Raw genomic sequence first — 7,980 nt, 5'->3', positions numbered from 1 at the left:
AAGTCTTTGTTGAAATGGCATAACACAAATCCATCTTACCATGTTTAAATGGGCTATGGGGATCTAAAGTACAACCCTTTCTTATTTATTAATGTCCTAATTATTACAAAATTACAGCTCAACATATATACACGTGTATATGCTCAACATAGTCCCCAATGACTGACAGTTTTTTTACTTATACTTACAGAGCCAAAACGACATCTCATGTAAAAGGGTGCAAGTCTGAGCTACATCCCCTTCTGCCATCTCTTGGTCTCTCGGTTGAAACTTTACAGCAAAACACACCAAACCAGGCATTTGCAAATGTTACTTTTGACTTTTGCCCTACTTCAGGACCCAAGTTCAACCAAGTCCATAAACAAGAGCTCCCATCCATCCTGATTCAGCAGAGCACTCAATTGGGTTAAGCCAGTGCTCAAGTCTCATTGTGCTCAATTAGATCCCTGAACTGCACACTGAATATGGAAAAGAGAAACGGCATCATCTTTTTTAACCCCTGTCAAATAGGTTGGAGAAGCTGCCAGATGTAATACTGACCCTACTATACAGATTTCCCCCCCAAGCATTCTACTCTGTGTTCCCTAGACCAGCAGGTGCCTTAATCGCCTCCCAGTTACACCAGTGCACATTGTTAGTGACTCCCGTAAACAGTCCCAGATTTAGGCTTAAACTACTTAAACTACACTTTAGGGCCTCACAATATGAGGGGCCTCTAAATAAGAAAAAGAAAACCGGCTCAATGTCAAGTTTTATAATAGGAAGTTGGTAAATAAAGGAGATAAAGGAGATATGGAAAAATGACTCTCTTAATATGGACATTTTCATCCTTATGTGACAAAAGTATACATACATTGGATTATTTTCATCGTATGCGGCCTCTAAAGATGGACATAGTTTAGGGCCTCAGCATGTCATAATCTGGCACTGCCCGTAAAGCAACTGGTGTAAAACGGGTCCCGGCAAGAGGAAATTCAGTCTCTAGATGTGTTTAACATGGCTATTTATTCCAACTTAATCTCATCCTTGGATGAACCACTTTCAAGTCTGCACTGTTGAAAATAACCACTGTCACTTCTCCGACTGTTGTCATTTAATTAAATTACCTTTCACACTGAGCACTCCCAAGAGCACAAAGGCTCATTAATCTTTCTAGTGATTAGAGACTCCACAAAAGCTTCAAACATTTACCTCTTCTTCCCAGCTGCTGAAATAGTTTCAGGAGGATCGGGGTTCATACCTCACATTCCCTGGAGCCAAAGATACTCTACGTGCAGGGTCCAGATCCATTAACGGATACATGCATGGTTAGCTTGTAGTCCACATAATACTCCTGTAAAGAGGAGTTCATTTGCCTTTCAGACTCTCTGGCCTTTTTTCTGTGCCTCTTCATAAGAGAGTGCTGCTGGAGTTGTTTCACGCTGGCTGGGGAGCACCTCCATCTCCATGACACGTAGATAACCAGCAAAATCATAGCCACTGAAAGAAAGAGGGCCACGCTCCCAGCAACGATTTTGTGAAAGGAAACACGCTCGTACTCCGGTTCCACTCCAGGTGCCGGCAGGTCTGGAGAAGGACTTGGCATAACAGAGGTTGGATGATTACTTTCCAGTTTAGAAAGGGTAGGTTTGGGAATAAAAAGTGGCCTCCGGGGCATTTTAGGTGCCTAGTATGAACTTTCAGTAACCGCCACCTGGATTTCAGTGCAGATATTATATGTTTCCACAGCATCATACACCTTCTCACCGTGCATGTGCTTAGGGCCCACACATATCATACTGCTTTCTTTATTCCCCTTGAAATACTTAAGCCAAGTTAAGAAAGGCAAATGCTTTGAGTACATTCCCACAGATTTCTGGACAGAGAGATTTGTATTAGTGAAAGCCATGTATCGATGGTCTCCTGAGAGACGCTGGTGAGTTTGTTGGCATCCAGGTTCAGCTTGTGCAGGTTGGGCAGGCGGCGGAACATCCCGGGCTTTATTCCTGTCATGTCGTTCCCCAATAAATCCAAGTTGTGCAAGGAGCTCCAAGTCCGCATTAACCCTGGGGTAACAGACCGGATCCTATTCCACTGCAAATAAATGGATCAAAGGTTGAAGAGGCGTGGAAAGTGGGCCAAGTTGAGCTTAGAAAACTGGTTGTGGTCTAGATGGAGCTCTGTTAACTGCAGGAGGCCAGCAAAAGTATTGCGGGGCAGACTCTGCACACGGTTGTAGCCCAAATCCAGAAAAATCAAGGTTCTGGCAATCTTGAAAAACTAGGACTGGTCCCGTTTTCTGTGAGTTGGACTGCAAGTGCAAGAACAAGAGCTTGTGAAGACCCTTAAACTGCTCCGACCGTAACAACTGCAGCTTGTTGCAAGAAAGGTCCAGGTTGCGGAGACTGGGGACCAGGTGAAATGTTTTGTTGTGCAGATGAGTAATTTTGTTGGAGATTAGAATTAGTTCCTTCAGTCTTTGTATCCCCTGAAACACATCCTCCTCCACGTAGCTGATGTAATTATGGCCAAGATAAAGACAGATGAGCTGATTCAAGCCCCAAAACTGATTTGATTTAAGCTTCTGGATGCTGTTGTAGCACAGTGATAAGCCTTGAGATTCTCCACAAATATTCCAAGGAGTATCTCTGACTGCTTGAGATTCACAGTACACCATCACATCTGCAGTTCTTGGGGCAAGCGCGCTGAGCCGCAGTGAGCGTACCAGACAGCACCGTAGGAAGTAGCACTAACACCACACTCATGCCTCTCAGCTGCTTCATTAAATGGAAACCTGCAATATTAAAAAGAAGAAAAATGTGCATTGTAAAACTATTAAAATAAATCACCAGGAGATTACTTATGTCAGCGGGGCTTCTACTGAGGCATTGGAGGTCCAGTGGATTTGGAGACAAGCTGTTTGTCCCTTGCATTGTTTGCTATGTAAATGCCTGTTATCATTTCACTTCCTAGCCTGCCTCCCCCTCGGCCTCCCTCTCCCCCCGTACCCACACCACCACAACCACTGTGGTTATTCAAGTACTTGTGTGTGATTTATGATCCCAAAGATGGGCCGAGAGCCTGTCTGCTCTTCCCTTGATCTCATGTACATCCGCACACCATGTATCGGATATAGCCTTATCACTGGATGCTGAGGTTTTAACAATAAACGTATCTGTCAAGTCACCGTTCTGAACTCACCGCAGGGTTCAATTGGAAACTCAGCCCCTGCTTTGGTAGTTCAACAAGAAGTAAAATATTTCATAATAAACCCAGCTGCTTGTAAATCTTTTCCAGCCTGCACCCCTCCCCCTTCCAAAATGAGTATAAAAAGGAGCTACAGTGATCAGCTGACATATAATAAAGTTTGACCTACATTTAAAACATGCCTTTATTGCAAAATGAAAGAGTAGATGAATATCTTTCTAACCAGCATTGAGGGATCTTTTTCATGTGGAAAAAAAAGCATGCACTGTAAACACACACACACAAACACTATCATAAAGCATACATGTGTATTATCTATATTGTGTAGCAGACGTAGGGGACCCCGATATCATGAGGATGTCTTCATTAATATACACATCTCACAACTTAGTTTTCAAGGTTGCATTATATGTGCATTATATGGATGTAAACACATCTACTGATATTCGAATATCTATTATTTTGTATGTGTGTTATTTTGATGTACTGCATGTATGTGTGTATATATACACATATACACACACATACACCTATATAGAAGTATGAGTATGTGTATATGTATGCACACACACTGTTATACCAATATTATGTGACCCTGGTGGCAGCACTACCCGCAGCCATGTCCAAGTTTTTGGGATCCTGGGGTGCCAATAGGTCTCGGTCTACTCCCAGTCTGTCTACAGGCTGGTACCAGTCACTGGAGCACTCTCCTGTGGTGCTCCCCGCACCAGACCACACACTAAGTAACTATTTACAATAGTTTATTGTTCACAATAACAACTCAGAGATTGACAAATAATAACTGAGAGACTGACAAATTCGACATCCCATAAATAGCAAACTATTGTTCATTTTTGAGCCCTTATAGCTATATTATTTGTGCAAGCTCAATAGCTATTAACTTGTGTGAGCTATTGAGCTACTAATGATAGCTCATTATTGAGCTGTTTTCAATAAGCTCAATTATGATACTCATCATCTAACAAAAACAACTATGTTATCAACTTTACCACTCAGGCAACTTATAACAGGTATGTATATATGCTTAGTCAGCCAGGTCTCCACGAAATCCCTCTGCCTGCAGCAAAGTAGCCCACTGTGCAGTGGCTGCAGCGGAGCCCCGGGGAGCGGTGCTCGCTCTGCCTCGCAAGAGGGATGGCAATGCCATCATCTGGACAGAATATGTCAGGAGTGTGGCTTCTCCAGAGACCAGGGTTTCTTGCCTTGTCCAGGCTTTCCTGGGTGCCTGCAATCACTCACACAGCTCCCCAGACACTTGCCAAGGCAGCTCTCCTGTGGTTGGCACCTGGAGCACTCCTCTCACCTGTACGTTATTGAGCTCTCTGCTGGAGTTCCCACACAGCTGCTTTCTGCAGCTCTCCCAGAAAACCTCCTCTAGCAACCCCTGTCCCTCATTCCCTCCAGGGACTCCCTGCACCAGGGGATCTTTAGAGTGGGAGGGGAACCCATTTGCACAACCCCTGCTCCTTCAGTAAAGGCAATTCTAGGTACTTGGTAGCTGGTGGCTCCTCTGCCCACAGTAGCAGCCCTTCTCACTTTTTTTTCCTGGGCTTCCTGCCCTGGAATTTCAGCTGTCAAATCTCGTGCACGCATCCTGTGTGCACAGCCTGCTGGCAGAGCCTTGTCCCAAGAGTGCAAAAACCCTGAAAGAACTTGCACACTCCAAGGAAGCCCTTCAGCACCTTTACAGTTGCATTAAGATCAGCAAAAAGCATTATATTACAAGAGTCATATTTTCATCTGGATCCCTGCCTTGCTGTTCCTTGCCGCTGATTTGAATGTTTTGCATTTCAGATGTCAGGCTGATCCTTCCTCAGAGCCTTGTCCCAAGAGTGCAAAAACCCTGAAAGAACTTGCACACTCCAAGGAAGCCCTTCAGCACCTTTACAGTTGCATTAAGATCAGCAAAAAGCATTATATTACAAGAGTCATATTTTCATCTGGATCCCTGCCTTGCTGTTCCTTGCCGCTGATTTGAATGTTTTGCATTTCAGATGTCAGGCTGATCCTTCCTCATTGTCTATGCTGCTTTGGGAGAGCAGTCAGATTTTGCACAGTCTCTGAATAATTGTGGCAAGAATTTCAGAAATGTCAACCTACAAACACACACACACTTTCTCAGAGCAAATCATAATTCTGGGACTCAGTCCAGAGCTGTATTCCCACCCATCATTTGGCTGCATTCTTCCATCAGTAGCACTCTTTAAAGGCCTGTTATCTTCTCTGTAAATAGTCATTTTATTATTTGTCACACACACACACACACACACACCCCCGTGCTGCAGTTATTAATTCCAATTTTAAACCAAAAGCCAGTAAGTGAAATCATTCTTAATCTAAAAAGCCCATATGTGTCTCTCTCTTTCACTTCAATGGTTAGGTCTCTAATTTAAATCCTGATCTTTCGCTCTTGCCTGTGCGCCAGCAGCAGCCAGCTAGAAATATGTTCCAGCTGTTGCAGAGTTGAGGGGGATGGAAATTAAAACTGTCACACTTGAAAAAAAATAAGGCAAATGACTGCTGGAGATAGACCAGCTATACTAGGGATATTTATTGACAAACCAAGTCAGCCTTCCCAAAACCCACAAAATCACCCCCCTCTTGCCTACTTCCCACATGCTGCAAACTGTTAACAATCCTTCCTGACAACCTGCATAATCTCAATACAGGTTTATCTAACGTGCACACAATCCCAAAGGAAATACCATACGTGTGCACCACAGACAGACACCTGTTTAGAGGTGTATGGGTGAGTTGGATCATGGATATAATAGCAAAAACGCCTGGCAAAGGACTGCACTGCTGCTGTTCAGACTGGTCCCCACTCTCCAACAGCTAATAATCCAGATGAAAAAATGTACTGTACACCTTCAGCTGTGCTAAGAAGGCAGCAACAAAAGGTCACTTACCCATCCTTTTGTCATCCACAAGCGTATCCCCTTTTTTCTTCTCCCTCTCTTTCTCTTACTCTTTTTTTTTTTTTTTCCTTTTTTCACACATGGTTCCTTTCTTTAAAACATTGCAACCTTCATGCCACAGCACAGCTGTCACTCACATCACCACCATCCGACCGGCATGCCAGTAACCCACACAAAGTTTCCTAGAGAGGACAAGAAAGAATTTGGTGGATGAGGAAAGGAAGGGATAGGGAAGGGAGTAGAGTGGGGTGGGGAAGACAGGACCAGGGATGGGGAGGGTACAGCAGAGGCAGGTGGGGGGTGTACTAAGCTATGGGAGCCATTGTGTAAGTCATCAGAGAACCATCACCATTAATTGGCTTCCTTCTCTGGGAGGAATAAAAATAAAATCTTCCCCGTACCTAGCACCCCTTATTCTGCTGCCCTTTGCTGTTCTCAGGCGCAGCAATCCATCCTCCAACTCTTGAAGCCAGCAGGTCTCCTGTGCTGTTTAAGAGCTATGTCAGACAGGTTTATCCACGTAGCCGGTCGGGTTGGAAGTGTTTTGTAGCTGTGCTAAGTGGCAGCTCTTGTCGAATTCAGCAGGCTTTCCAGAAAGCGAGGATGCTCCGGAGCATGTGGGTGTTAATGTTTGGTTTGTGATGCACCGAGTGCCCTCCACTAGAGAGAATGGATCACACGTTACAGGTAGGAACAAGTGATCCTGCCATTGCTGTGCACGCTTCTCTTTCAGAAACGAAAATTAAAGACACAGTATTGCTTCCTCCCTCCTGCAACTCATTTTCCTTCCCATCTTATTAAACATTTATTCCAGGGATTTTCATGCAGTTACTATAACAGACCAAATAAAACACCTCATCCTTGCATATTTGGCAAGCTGCATGCCTAAACCATCTTTTTCTTGTGCGAATTATAGGCTCTTTTTAATTCCTTTATTCATTTCAGGGGGCTTGGTGTGGAGGGGGGATGCTTATAAATGAATAATAAAAATGCTGTTAAAGGTACTAGGTGGGGGCTGTAAAATATACAAATCTAGCATCTGCATAAAGGGTATTTAATTAAAAGTGCTATGTTGAAATGTAAACAGACTGAAAATGACATTTTTTTAAACTCCTCTAAGTGCTTTTTGTCAGGCAAATAATATAAAGTTCAGCATATAATTGTAACAGACTGCCCGTGTGGGCTCACCAGATCGGCTTGAGACATTTCCCCTGGGCTAAAACCAGTGCCGGTAAACTCGGAGCAAGTCCAAGGGTGGAGGTGGGGAGCCCTGCCCTGCGAAGAAGGAGAAGCTGATTGAAAGAAGGGGTTTTCAATCCCCTCATTTGCAGGGAAGGGGGATGGCCGGGGTTGGGGGCCAGCCACCATCAGCCCTGGCTGCCCGGTTTGCAAGCCAGGGGGGACTGCCAGAGGGGATAAAAGCATCACTCTAACTGGCATGAGGGCTGCTGACAGTGACTCTGGGGAATGATGCAGGAGGCCTAAGAAGAGCTGGGAGGAGCTGACCCAGCCGAGGGAGCAGAGACACCCCTCTGAAGAGCCTCAACGGCCCTGGGAGAAGAAGGCAGGGGCAGTCGGCCATACCACCAGCCTTGCAGCAGAGAGGGAGCTGCGGCCAGGAGCGCAGGTGGCATCCTTATCCAGAGCAAGGAGCTGGGCTGGTGAGTTAAGGAAACCCCTTACCTTCCCTGGGGAAGCGGGACAGCAGCAGGTAAGGCGCTGGGATCCGGAGGAGCAGCAGGACGAGGGTACCAGGGAGCTCGGGGCGCAGGCTGGTGCTCGGAGCAGGACTGGGGAGCCGCGAGGTGTGTGGGGTGCCCCGCCAGTCATCTGGAGCAGGGGGTTGGAGTAACAA

At 45.4% G+C, this 7,980-nt stretch overlaps 1 pseudogene; it reads right to left on the bottom strand.

Annotated features, from left to right (window-relative positions):
• The window catches only part of LOC102384483, a 33,915-nt pseudogene extending 26,539 nt beyond the window's left edge, over window positions 1-7,376 (bottom strand).
• Between the last annotated feature and the right edge of the window lie 604 nt (window positions 7,377-7,980).

This window comes from Alligator sinensis, unplaced genomic scaffold (assembly GCF_000455745.1).
Source record: "Alligator sinensis unplaced genomic scaffold, ASM45574v1 scaffold540_1, whole genome shotgun sequence".
In the NCBI taxonomy this organism is placed as follows: Eukaryota; Metazoa; Chordata; order Crocodylia; family Alligatoridae; genus Alligator; species Alligator sinensis.
The sequence above is the reverse complement of the archived record's forward strand: the minus strand, read 5'-3'. Positions and strand labels throughout refer to the sequence as shown.